This window comes from Orycteropus afer, unplaced genomic scaffold (genome assembly GCF_000298275.1).
Source record: "Orycteropus afer afer isolate SDZICR_OR568_19922 unplaced genomic scaffold, OryAfe1.0 scaffold00067, whole genome shotgun sequence".
Lineage (NCBI taxonomy): Eukaryota > Metazoa > Chordata > Mammalia > Tubulidentata > Orycteropodidae > Orycteropus > Orycteropus afer.
Genome location: NW_006921654.1, coordinates 7768850 through 7782991, shown reverse-complemented (window position 1 = coordinate 7782991; position 14142 = coordinate 7768850).

Sequence of the window (14142 nt, the reverse complement as noted above, 5' to 3'; positions counted from 1 at the left end):
GAGACAAAGTATATGTGAACTGCTGTATGAAAAGTGAATTTACTCTGTAAATCTTCACCCAAATCCAAATAAAATTAACAAAACAAAACAAAACAAAACAAAAAAAACAACAAAAAAACTATGGCCTTGGGCCCTAGAACCAGTGACTCATTCCCTCAAGGTGTTTGTTTATGGGTAAGAAGTTTTTATAACCCTGTCCCCTGTTCTTGTTGTTGTCAGGCCACCCTATGCACAGCAGAATGAAACACTACCCGGTCTTGTGCCAGCCTCATGATCTTTGCTATACTTGAGCCATCATTGTAGTAACTATGTCTATCCATCTCGTTGAGCGCCTTCCCCTTCTTCATTGACCCTCCACTTTACCAAGCATGATTTCCTTCTCCAGGGATGGTCCCTTCTGACAACATGACCAAAGTAGGTGAGACGAAGTCTGGCCATTCTCGCTTCCAAGAAGCATTGTGGCTGCACTTCTTCCAGGACAGATTTGTTAGTCCTTTTAGCAGACTATAGTACTATTAGCATTCTCCAACACCACAACTCAAAAGCATCAACTCTTCTTCAGTCTTCCTTATTCATTGTCCAGCTCTCACAGGCTTAAGAGGCGATTGAAAATACCATGGCTTGGGTAGGTGCACCTTAGTCTTCAAGAAGACATCGTTGCTCTCCATCACTTGAAAGAGGTCTTTTGAAGCAGATTTGTCCAATGTAATATGTCTTTTGATGTCTTGACTGGTGCTTTCATTGGTGTTGACTATAGAACCAATTAATATGAAGTCCTTGACAACTTCAATCTTTTCTCCATCCACCATGAAGCTGTTTTATTGGACCAGTTGTGAGAATTTTTGTTTTCTTTATATTGAGGTGTAATCCATACTGCAGACTGTAGTCTTCAATCTTCATCAGTAGGTGCTTCAAGTCACCCTCACTTTCAGCAAGCAAAGTTGTGTCATCTGTGTATTGCAGGCTGTTAATGAAAATCCTCCAACCCTGATGCCACGTTCTTCCTCATGTAATCGAACTTTTCGGATTATTTGCTCAGCATACAAATCGAATAAGTATGGTGAAAGGATACAACCCTGACACACTCCCTTCCTGATTTTAAACCTGCGGCATCCCCTTGTTCTGTTCAAATGGCAGCCTCCTGATCTATGTACAGGTTCCTCATGGGTACAGTCAAGTGTTCTGGAATTCCCATTCTTCTCAGTGTTACCCATAATTTGTTATGATTCACACAATCAAATGCTTTTGGCATAGTCAATAAACCATAAATAAACATCTTTCTGATATTCTTTGTTTTCAGCTAAGATCCATCTAACATCAGCAATGATATCCCTTGTTCCACATCCTCTTCTGAATCCAGCTTGCATTTCTGGAAGCTCTCTGTCAATATATTCCTGTAACCATTTTTGAATTATCGTCAGTAAGATTTTATTTGCATGTGATACTAATGATATGTGATACTAATGATATTGTTCGATAATTTCCACATTCTGTAGGAGCACCTTTCTTTGGAATGGGTACAGATATGGATCTCTTGCAGTCAGCTGGCCAGGTAGATGTCTTCCAAATCTCTTGGCATAACCAAGTGAGTGCCTCCAGCGGGGCATCTGTTTGAAATAGCTCAACGGGTATTCCATCAATTCCTGGAGCCTTGTTTTTCACCAATTCCTTCAGTGTAGCTTCAACTTCTTTCTTCAATACCATTGGTTCTTGATCATATGCCACCTCCTGTAATGGATGAACATTGAACGGTTCTTTTTGGTACAGTGACCCCGTGTATTACTTCCATCTTCTTTTGATACTTCCTGCATCATTCAATATTTTGCCCATAGAATCTTTCAATATTGCAACTCGAGCCTTAAATTTTTCCTCAGTTCTTTCAGCTTGAGAAATGCCAAGCGTGTTCTTCCCTTTCAGTTTTCTGACTCCAGGTCTTTGCATATTTCATTATAGTAACTGGCTTTGTCTACTCAAGTTGCTCTTTGAGAACTTCTATTCAGCTCTTTTATCTTGTCGTTTCTTCCATTTGCTTTAGTTACTCTCCATTCAGGGATAAGTTTCAGAGTCTCTTCTGACATACAATTTGGTCTTTTCTTCCTTTCTTGACTTTTTAATGACCTCCTGCTTTCTTCATGGATGATGTTCTTAATGTTATCCCATAATTCCTCTGGTTTTTGGTCACTTGTGTTCAATGCATCAAATCTAATCTTTAAATGGTCTCTAAATAAATTCAGGAGCGATATAATCAAGGTCATATCTGGGCTCTCATGGACTTGTATTACTTGTCTTCAACTTTGACTTAAATGTGCATATGAGCAGTTGATGGTCTGTTCCACTATCAGCTCCTGGCCTTGTTTTGGCCAAAGATAGTGAACTTCTCTATCGCCTCTTGCCACAGATGTAGTCAATCTGATTCCTCTGTACTCCATCTGATGAAGTCCATGTATATAGCCACTGTGTTGTTGAAAAAAGGTATTTGCAATGAATGTCATTGGTCTTGCAAAATGCTATCATGAATTGGGTATGTAATAGTATCTACCTCTGTTACCTCTCATTCTTGTGGTCCTGCCAGTATCTTCCTTTGCCTTGATTATTTTGTACTGACCTCTTACTGTATGTTGCCTTTCCCTTCATCCAAGTTAATAGTAGTTTATCCCCTACTTAGAGATTTACTCTTCTTTCCCTTCCCACCCTGGTAACCATCAAAGAACATTGATTCCTGTGTGAAAACTTTTCTTGGCTTTTTATAATAGTGGTCTCATATAATATTTGTCCTTTTGTGATTGACTAATTTCACTCAACATAGTGTCCTTGAGATTCATCCATATTATGAGACGTTTCACAGATTCATTGTTATTCTTTAACATTGCGTAGTGTTCCATTGTGTGTGTGTACCATAGTTTGTTTATCCATTAACCAGTTGATGGGCACTTTAGTTGTTCCTGTCTTTTTGCTATTGTGAATAGTGCTGCAATGAACATGGGTGTGACTATATCTACTACCACCCCCCAGATGTGACAATCAAAAATGTTTCCAGATACTGTCACATGTCTCATTGGGGTAATCCCCCCCACCCCCCACCCCGAGAACCGTTGCTTTAAGAGAAGCTTATCTCAGTACCACCTAGCACTTTAGCCTTTCTTCTGAATTCAATTTCATTTCGTGACTGGCTTCTTCCTGACTTCCTTATTTTTGTTAATGTCTCTACTGCTTCAAATCCTAACCCTCCAGTCATCCTCACCCAGAATACTACTCTCTCGGCCTGCAATCTACTAGTCAAGTGCTCCCACCTTGGTGATGTTTCTCCCTCCAGCATTTCTGGATTAAACACTTGGAACCATTCATGTGAACTAATGTCAATATATACCACTAAGTCCTGCCTCTCCCAGCAGTTTCCTTCCTGCCTCCTCCTCTAAATGCAAGGCACATACCTCCCCTCTCTCTCAGCACTGGTTTTTGGTCCAGTTTTTGGAATATATGAACACACACACACACACACACACACTTGTTTCGTCCACTGGACTAAAAGTTCCCAGAAGCAAGTTTCTTTGTTTCAGGTCATTTTTGCTTTCCGGTAGCACAGAACCTTGCATAATGTGGGTGCCCCGCAAAATTTGTTGAATTGAATCGAACATGTGAATTTCTTAATCATAGACCCACTGATGAAATGTAGTAATACTACTACTTATATAGATTTTTCAACTTTCCAAAGCACTTTCACAATCATAAGATGAGCTAGCTTTTCTCCCCTTGGTATTTTTGCCTTTTAATTTATTTGGCCACCAGCCACTCCCCAGAAGGAAGGTTGGGCAATCTACTTCCGTAGTGATACTGCCTGACAAATGCAAGGAGGGGTCGCTATGAGTTGGATCCAACTCCACGGCAATGGTTGCATTGCTAAGATAGAAAAAACAACAACAAAAAATCTGGCCTTGATGTCAGAATCCCAGCTCTATCACTTACTGTGGGATCTCTAATAAGTTCCTAAACCTTTGTAAGCCCCCGTCTCATCTTCTGTAAAAGGGGAGTGATAAGCACACCTATCTTACAGGTTTTTGTAAAGACTGAAAGAGAAAATTCATGTAAGTGCTTAACAGGTTCTCAGCACATATTAGCTACTCAAGGAATGGTAGCCCCTGGGTCTGGTATCCCCCAGTTTACATCTCTGGAAAGGGCTCCATTGGCTCCCAGATCCTTCTGAATAAGGTTTAAATTCCTGGGCCAAGAGCATCTCAGCTGTGTAGCCCTGGCTCCAGGCCCTGCCCCCTACACCTATGTAGCTCTCCCCCGACTCTCTCTTTCTTCAGTAAGAACTGTGCCCTCGTACCCCACACTACCTGCCCGGAGTGTCTCTCCTCTTGGTGGCCCATATATGGATACTTGTTGAGAATTAATTACTTCCTCATCCATGTTTCCACAGCACTTTGATCCTCCCTCTATTATAGCACTTTTCATATTGTATTACAGTTAATTTGTTTTTGTATGTGAACTCCTTTGCGAGTCCATGTGCTCCTCAGGGTGGGGATTATGTCTCATGCCTCCCTCTGTCCCAAACACAAAGCCTGGAAAACACTAAGCGCTCAATTAACATTTGCTGGGCTTTAAAACAACAGCAACCTCTTTTATTGGCAGAGCTCTTTTCAGAGATATTTTACATACTTCTTTTTCCTACATCCATAGACCACACTAGGGTTGCACTGGGAGATCTCAGGAGAAAAATTAAGAATTAAGACAATGAGTTTAGTGTTTTGGCCAAAAGGTAACTAAAGGTGATATCCTGATCCCTCTTCTCGATATCCTCATCTCACGCCTCATGTGTCAGTGGCCTTCAAATTCCACTGGGCCAAAGGAAGTTGGGAAGTTAGCTTATCAGATACACTTGTCCCCACCTGGACTTTTAGGGCTTCAGAAGGATTAGCACTGAGACCATTGCCATAGTAACTGGATAAAATGTTAAGTTTAGTCTTTGTACTTTTAACTTATGGCCTCAAAGGAAGGAGCTTTGATGGCACAATGGATAAGGCATTTGGCTGCTAACCAGAAGGCTGGTGGTTCAAACTCACCAGCAGCTCTACAGAACAAGATGAGGCAATCTACTTCCATAATGATTTACAGCCTTGGAAACTCTATGGGGGTCACTGTGAGTTGTAATCAGCTCAATGGCAGTGTGTTTTTTGTTTGTTTGTTTCTATGGCTTCAAAGGAGGATTTCTGATGGCATAATAGTTAACACAATTGGCCGCTAACCAAAAGGTCCACAGTTTGAACCTACTAGCTGCTCCATGAGAGAAAGATGTGGTAATCTGCTTCCATAAAGATTTACATTCTTGGAAATTCTGTGGGACAGTTCTATCCTGTCCTATAGGGTTGCTATGAGTTGACTCAATGGCACTGGGTTTGGTTTTGGCTTATGGCCTCAAATATAACCAATTGGGTCAATATCTCAGTAAAGGGGTACAGCTATTATTTTCTCCGGTGAGATTCTGGAAAGGTACACATCAATTAAGGCAGCCTGGCTCACAGTGCATAAACTTAGCTATACAAAAGTAACAGAACCAAACAGGCTCTTTAGAGAAAAACTTCTTGGCCTTGGTTGACTTCAAGTGAAGACCTGGCTCAATATCCTTCTCATCTGGCTAACTCATTATTAACTTTAGACATGCAGCTCAAATGTCACTTATTTCGGGAAGCTTTCACTGACCCCTCCTTCAGTGCTGGTCCCTATAACATGTCCCTACAGTGTTTTATTCTTGTTTCCATCATCACACTGTAGAGCAATGAAACACAAGTCTCTCCCTGAAGGAGCTCCCTGAAGGGCCTACACAAGTCTGTCATGACCCCCTGAAAGCACAGGAAATAGTGCCATTGTCCTGCAGGGGGAACAGGGGCACAAAATATCGGGCCATTTTACCCACTGTGATTTGATGACATGAATTCTGACATAAATATATGCTTGATCATTGTTTTTCTTTTCCTTTTTGTTTTAACAGTCAATATCTATTTGTTCATTCTAATAAATAAATATAATCACATTTTCATGGTTTTGTAGGTCAACTTTTTTTTTTTTTTTTCATGGACTTCAAGACCTTTAGGTTGAGCTCTCTTTGGATCAAGCCTTTCCTCTGCCTCTAATTTCTCCCCTTTATGCACCGTGAATGGCCATCTGTGCCTTTGCACAAGAAGTCCCTTCTGCTTGGAATTGTTGTTGTTGTTGTTATGTGCCGTCAAGTCAGCCCTGACTCATAGCGACCCCTCCTTGGGTTTCCGAGGCAGTATCACTACGGAAGTAGGATTGCCCAACCTTCCTTCCGAGGAGTGGCTGGTGGGTTTGAACCGCCAGCCGTACTGACCCTAGAATCTGGAGAATCTTCCCCATCATTCGAAACCCAGTTCAAAAGTCATCTGGAAGCCTTCAAATGTTACTCTGGACTCCTCTTCTCCACATTGTGTTAGGGACTCCATTTCGCCTGAGCTTCTGTTATTGCATGACCTTTTTTTTTTACATCATTATCAGGTGGTTTTTGTCTAGCAACTAGATAGATTGAAAGCTCTGTAAGGGCAACAATCTTTTTTGTTCATTTTTACACACCCAACGCCAGGAGCTAGCTGGCTGAGTGAACGTAAAATTCCCTAAACTCTTATTCTAACGCTGAATAAGAAGTTAGGGAATTTTACATTTTTATTTAATGAAGTTTAAGATCTTTACCAGTTTCAAAAAGACTAAAATATACAATGGATTTTATACACTACTGGAGTTTGGTTTCCAGGACTTTTGTTCTAGCAGGATCAGAACCCATGATTAAGCAAGTTGCAAATGTGCAAACTCTCCCTCTCTGAGGGCAAATGTTTTTCAAAGGATACAAAATGCTGAGCAGTAAGATGGTTGCCATGCCACTATCCAGTTTCATTATTTTTATTGTGCTCATGGGCCTGGTCAAATCAGCCAATCCAGTTGATATGACATTTGCAGCTAGTTTTCTGCAAGATGCAAAATCTTGCACAACACTAACAAGAGAAGCTGTTGTAATTCCACGCAAGTTGGAAAAAAATGGGGGCCAATTTGGCAAGTGTAGATATGACTACGTCTTGTTGTCTTGATCATTCATCACAGAGTCCTGCCTTGGAAAGTTCAAGTAATCAAAACATTTATCATCAACAGTGATGATGATGTGTCTGTGTGCAGCTCGTCAGTCCAGTTCCAAGGGTGTTCTCATGTGATAGTTATGTAACAATGTACTCGGTCACTATGTGAGTAATGGGTCACGACACTAGTATCTTACCAGGCATTATGATGTTTTGCTAATGGATGGGACTAACCTTCCATCTAAGCAGTTGGCAGGTGAGTCACTTGCAAGACCAAAATGCAAGTATTTAAGTATGTATGTGCGTGTGTGTGTATATAAATTACTACTTAGTTTTATTTATCTATATCCAAACTTATCAAAAAAGAACAAAAAATGATTTAAAAGTAGCTTCAAAGACAAAAGTAGATCCGTATGACAAGTAGGTGCCTAAATACACGTCCTTCATGCCTGAGAGATGATGTCACATCTACATACGACAAGACATCATTGTATGGGTGCATTTGCCTTCTCTGACTCCCCCAGCAAGGTAGGTCATTCCCCCATCTGTACCAGTCTTGTGCCCTTAACAAGCCTGTTTGGTAGTACAGCTCATATTACATTTTGAGCCTTGATTTTCATGATGGCGAGCATCTTGAGGGCAGGCCATGGCTTTTTGTAATTCAGGTACCTAGCGCAGGTCTGGAGTTAAGCACCATGGTGATGGTAACACTAACAATGATGTTGATGATGCATGTTATCGGAAGACTGAATTTTGGATGCCCCTCCCTCCCGGATTCCCTTCTCAATCCATCCCTGGGCACACCCACTGGGATCTCTCTGGCTCTCCTCTCCCTTCTTGCCTCTCCTCCTCCCCCATTAGGCCCTGTAGAGTGATGGGCACAGTGACGCAGTGACTAGCTTTCCCAGTTGTGGTTACAACAGGGTTAAAACTGAGGTTTCTAATCACTCCCATGAGGTCTTATTACCTGTTGATTAGGTCCTTTTGGAATCAGCATCAAACCCAGAACAATAATAAACACTCCCTTCATTGGAACTCTGTAATGACCTTGCCTGCTCTGAAGCCTGGTGGCTGTGGGGAGGGGCAGTGGGCATCTAATGGGGTGGAAACGGTGGGCCCATCTTAGGGAGCTTTTCCCAGAGATTTGGTGGTATAGACTGAAAGTATGCAACCAACAAGCTGATGGGCATCAGCCTGAGATTCTTGGCTGACTGGAGATACCTCTGTTGTTACAGGAATGATGCCTGAGAGAGGACCCTTGGCAGCCAGGCCCGGAGCCACCAGAAGCAGAGCTGGGTGGGCTTTCCACAGGACTTGAGGGATTTCTGAAGAATGGTTTGCTAAGTGTTTCATGTGTTTTTTCCCTTTTTCCTATGTATTTTCAAATGTGAGCATCTGTGCTTATGTGTGTGTAGTTTTAGTGTTTTTATTACAAAACTGTAATCATACTAAGCATTTTGTTCTGAAAATTGCATTTCCCCCCTCACCCAACAATCTATCTTAGCCACCTTCCATGTCAGTGCATAAAGATTTATGTCAAACTGTTGAAGAGCTTCATAGTATCCACAATAGAAACAAAGCACAATACATTGAACTATGCCCTTATTGCTGAGCATGTAGACTGTTCCTAATTTCTTGATATTATAAATCAAGATGCAGTGAACACCCTTGTACATTCTCTTACGTACTTATGCAAAGATCTCTGTAGGATCCATTCAAAAGGGTGTGGCTGTTTGTACTCAGATAATGTCTGGGTGTGCCCTTTCCTTGGTCCCTGCATAGTGTACTTTTAATTTTGCCTTTTATCTGGAATACGAGGTACCTCAGTGTACTTTAATTTGAATTTTGGTCATTAAAAATATATGTATGTAATTCAAATTTAAAGAAAAGTTACAAAAATAGTGCAAAGACTCCCCACATACCTTTCATGCAGGTTCCCTGATTCTTTACATTCTGTGCCATATGATGTTTATATCTGTGCTGTCCTCCAATGTGGTAGCCATTAGCCACATGTGGTGAAAAAAAAAAACAAAACAAAACCCAAACTCACTGGCGTCGAGTCAAATCCAACTCATAGCGACCCCTCCTTGGGTTTCTGAGGCAGTATCTCTACAGAAGTAGATTGCCCAGTCTTCCTTCCGAGGAGTGGCTGGTGAGTTTGAACCTCCAGCCTTCTGGTTAGCAGTCAAATGCTTTAGGCACACCACCACCAGAGCTGTGATTATTTACATTTAAATTAAATAAAATTCATAACTCAGCTCCTCAGTTGCACTAGCCACATTTCGACGGCTCAGTAGTTACATGTGGCCATTGGCTGCCATCTGTCAATGCAGATACGAAAAATTTCCATCATCACAGAAAGTGCCACTGGACAGCACTGATTTACAAAAATGTGTATTTTTGAACCACTTGAAAGCAAGGCAGAAAAGTCCTGTCCATTCACTCTGAAAACACTTCAATGTGTATTGCTTAAAAATAAGAACATTCTCTTACATAACCACAGACCAGTGATTTAAATCAGGATATTTAACATCAATATGATACAACCTAATCCCCTGACAATATTCACATTTCAGCAAATGTCCCAAAGTTTTTCTTTATAGCTATTGTTCTTCCTGTTCCAGGATCAAATCCTTGCATTTAGCTGTCATGTGTCCTTACGACACTGCAATTGAAGAATTAAGTATTTCTGTATTACGTCTAGACTGTGAAATCCTCTAGGACGTACCAGGTCTCATTTATCTTTACAGGCCCAGCATTTAGAACAGAGCCTAGAACGGAATCTGACTGGAAAAATGGGCGAAGGAATGAATTCCTATACTACCCTTTATTTCTAATTACCACTTTCCCTCCTCCTTCCCTGAAATAAAAATAGGAAAAGGCTACATATGATTATTTTTGAAACAAAGTACCAAAAGGAACCTAAGACAAGATATTATGCACAGGATGTAGGCTGGGACTAGTCTTTGGAAGGAATTTTATTCATATTGATCTATATTTAAAAATAGAAACCCTCTTTGCCACAGCAATACCACTTCCTAGTACATACACTCGAGAAAGACGTGTATGTGCACACAAGGCAAGCATAAGGGTGCTCACTGCATTACTGTTGATAATGGGCACAGCAACAAATGCACATGTCCGTCAGTGGGGGAATGCTTATAAGCCATATGGCATATCCATATCAGTGCATGTAAAAGATATTTATCACTGTTAACACAGTAATAAAAACACCTATTGTGTGACAAATACTGTTGGAGTGTCAAGGGATAAAGCAACGGCAAACACAATGTCTTTATTAAGCTTATGGGCGGAATACGCTGTAGTAGGTTTTTACCCTGATCTCTAGATATCGGCAAGAAAAGACCTCCAGAGTGCTCAAAACTAATGAACAGTAATAAGAATAAATTTTATGTTTAAAATCACAAAATAAATCTGCAGCTTTCTATATGTACACATATGCATGTTAATGTTTTTTCTTATGGTATGAAAGGACACGTACCAAGCTGTATCTACCTCTGAGACAGGATTAGGTTTTGTGGAGGTTGGTCATAGGGTCTTTTCGTTTGATCTTATCTTGTTTAATTTATTTCTCATGAGGATGCTTTCATGAATTGCTAGTAAAATTAAAAAGAAATAAATACAAAGTTAAACACAGAATGACTATATGGTCCAACAACTGCACTCCTAGGTATATACGCCCCAAAGAAGTGACAGCAGATGCTCAAGTCCATCAAGATACAATTTCACAGTAGCGCTACTCACAATACCCAAGAGGCAGAAACAACCCAAATGCCCATCGATGGATGAATGGATAAACAAAACTGGGCAGATACATACCATGGCATAGTATTTGACCATAAAAAGGAAAGAAGTACTAATAGATGTTACAAACTGGACAAATTCTGAAAACATTATGCTAGGGAGAGATGACTGACACAAAAGGTCACACAGTGTATGGTTACACTTACATGAAATGTCCAGAGCAGGAAAACTTCGAGGGACAAAACACAGACTGGTGGTTACCAGGGGCAGAGGGGACAGGCAGACGGGGAGCAGCTGCTTAATGGTTAAAGGCTTCCATTCGGGGAGATGAGAACGTTCTGGAACTAGACAGAAGTGATTGTACTGCACTGTGAATGTATTAAATGCCACTCACTTGTCCACTAGGTGATTTTACAGTATGTGAATGTCACTCAACAACAACAAACTTTATGAAAAACAAACAGGCACATTCGTGGGAAGCGTAACAATCATGGCAGCAAGAGGGAAGCGGGACAATCAGGGGCAGGTACTTAGGCACACCCACGTACACCGAGGATGAACACTGCCTGGTAGGCTCTGCCACCCACAGGACAGACTGGCACTGGGCCGGAAACAAACAAGACACTATTCTCTCACAAGCTGTAACAGCCAAGCTCCACTATTCATCCTAAAATTTCACAAATTCAGTATTATCTGGGAGGATGAAGGAAATAAACATTCATGTGTGCCTAAAACATTCCAACCTTGCCATATTTGCTACTTCATTTAGTGTTAGAATTCCAACAAGTATTACCACCCCCATGTTATAGATGTGAAAAACTAGGCCACAAAGATTTAACTATTTGAACCAAACCTTACCCACACCAAGTAGCATGCAGTGAAGCCTGAGTTCAGACTCCATTTTTCCTGACCCCAAAGCTTATGGAGTCTCCTCTACAAGAACCAGTTTGGGAGATGGGTTTGCAGCTGCAGGATTGAGAACACGTGGGTGGCAGTGTGTCACTGTCTTTTCCTTCATTTTCAGGAGCTTTCTAGAAAAGGCTGCAGGAGATGTCCAGGGCACGTTTGACAAACTTCTCTCCAGAGTGCCCATTTCCTTCTGCCCCCATCTGTCCAGGTACCCCACGTCAAGAGAAGTAAACCAAACTCAAACTCACTGCCATCAAGTTGGACCTGACTCACAGCAACCCCTGTTTGGGTTTCCAAGACAGTATCACTATGGAAGTAGATTGCCCAATCTTCCTTCTGAGGAGTGGCTGGCAGGTTTGAACCACCGGCCTTCTGGTGAGCAGTCAAATGCCTTAGGCACTACGCCACCAGAGATCCTATCAAGAGGGGTAAGAGGGAGAGAAATAGTGAACAGTGTCAGGGAAGAAGTGAAGGATGACCTAACAGGAAAGAAAGGCAGAAGCCCCAAGCAAAAGGTCACAGAGGAGCTGAACAAAAAAAGGAAGACAGAAAAACCGGCAGAAGAGAAACGGGACATGGGAGGCAATGAACTCTGGAAGGCCAGGCTCCTCAATTAAAAGATGACAACAAGGCCACGCAGAAAGGAGTTTTAAATAACTACTTTTCCTGGTGGGAAGGGAGAGGTTAGTCAAGGGAGGAGAGGGGAATAGCACCACAGACACCACCCACTTTGCTTGGTAGCCGAGGTCATTTTGTATCAGAGGAGCAGGTGTGTGGGGATACTCAGACTGCCAGGGAAGGGGGTCTGCTGCCCCTCCTCCAGCCAAGTGTGTCAGTCTCCTCCATGCCCTGGAAACATCCTGCTCACTTCAAGTCAGGTGCCCACAATGGCCCTGCACCTTGGCTGCTGCCTTAGGGGATTCTTAATGTTTGCCCCTCTCCTGAAAGTCTCTGGGTACAAGTTCAAAACGATAAAACAAATTACACAGTGTGGCAACAAATGAGCTTGATTAGTCATGAAAGAGAGAAGAGAAAGAAAACAGAGGGCGAGCAGACAAGAGAAGAACTTGAGAAAAAGAGGACAGGAAGAAGTGAGGACTGGGAGAGAACAGGAAGAGGACAGGAAAAAGAGGGGGATGAGGAGGAAGGCGAGCAGGGAGAGCAGCCAGCAGAACGAAGGTAAGGAAGCAGGAGGCATTCTGTGTTCCCAGGAAGGAAGAACGCAAGGCTCCTCCTCATCCCCTGAAAGTCAATAAACTGGGCAGGAAAATTAAGAACAAGTTCTAGGGGAGGGTCAGCAAAAGGCCTGAGGAAGTGCAAACGTCTCTGCCAGCTGTCATAAAAGAGCCTCTTAGAAATTAAAAATCACAGGCCAGCATATGTACAGTCTGCTGTCCTCCCACACCCATGTCTGCATTACGACCTGGAGAATGAGGCATTCTCCAAGGCACTGCTTTAATGTGAGTAATTATAATTAAGCAAGAACACCTACAGGCTATAATCACACACACTTACTTCATGAACTACTGAGAAGCAGCAAGTTGGCGTGTACAACGAATGCACAGGAAGGAGGGTTCTAGAAGAGGCAACAGGAAGTGGAATAAAATATGGACGTGAGGTCTTCATTCCTCCAGATGAGGTAGAATGATGTCAATTTCTGTATCTCATGTGGAGAAGGCTTAAATCGAGTTGTCTCTATAACCATGATGGTTTTTGGAAACTGCAGTAATAGAGGTGGATTTTGCATAATACATTACTCATTTTCTGAGGCTACGTGGTGACCACTTGAAGGTAAGTATTTTATTAACAGAAGTTGCATTTTTAACACTCTTTTTAGTCATTCCTTAGTTTGTTACCATTTGGTGATTTTCTGTAAGGATCTAAACTTCACCACTTTATGAGGTGGATGGTTGGCCTGTCTGATCAAAGGGGAGGGTAACCACTCTTTCCCCGGGGATCCAAGGCCTTGCTGTCACTATTTCAGAAGAGTCTCAAGTCACAGAAGTAGCTGCCATCAGCTTCTCTCTCCAGGCACTCTGAATGGTTTTTCCTTTTGGGAGCCAACATTCAAAGGGTTAAGAGAAACTGTGCTGCCCCTCATTGCCAAGACTCAGAACACATTGTTGAGTTGGTGCCTTGTGTGAGGGACCAATGAGTCTGATCTAAGGGACCTAAGGCATCCCCTGGCCCGAGATTGGGGTGCCCCAGAGCCCACTGTCCATACTTGATCTTCTTCAGCCTCTTCTACCTTCTAGCACCTCCATACTTCTAGAAGAGGGAACCCACAGTTGGGGGCACCTACTCTCTGGCAGACACAGTGCTCAGTGCTTTACGTCTTTCAATGTAGCCATCACAGCAACTGTAGGAGGGAGGTATTTTATTTAAT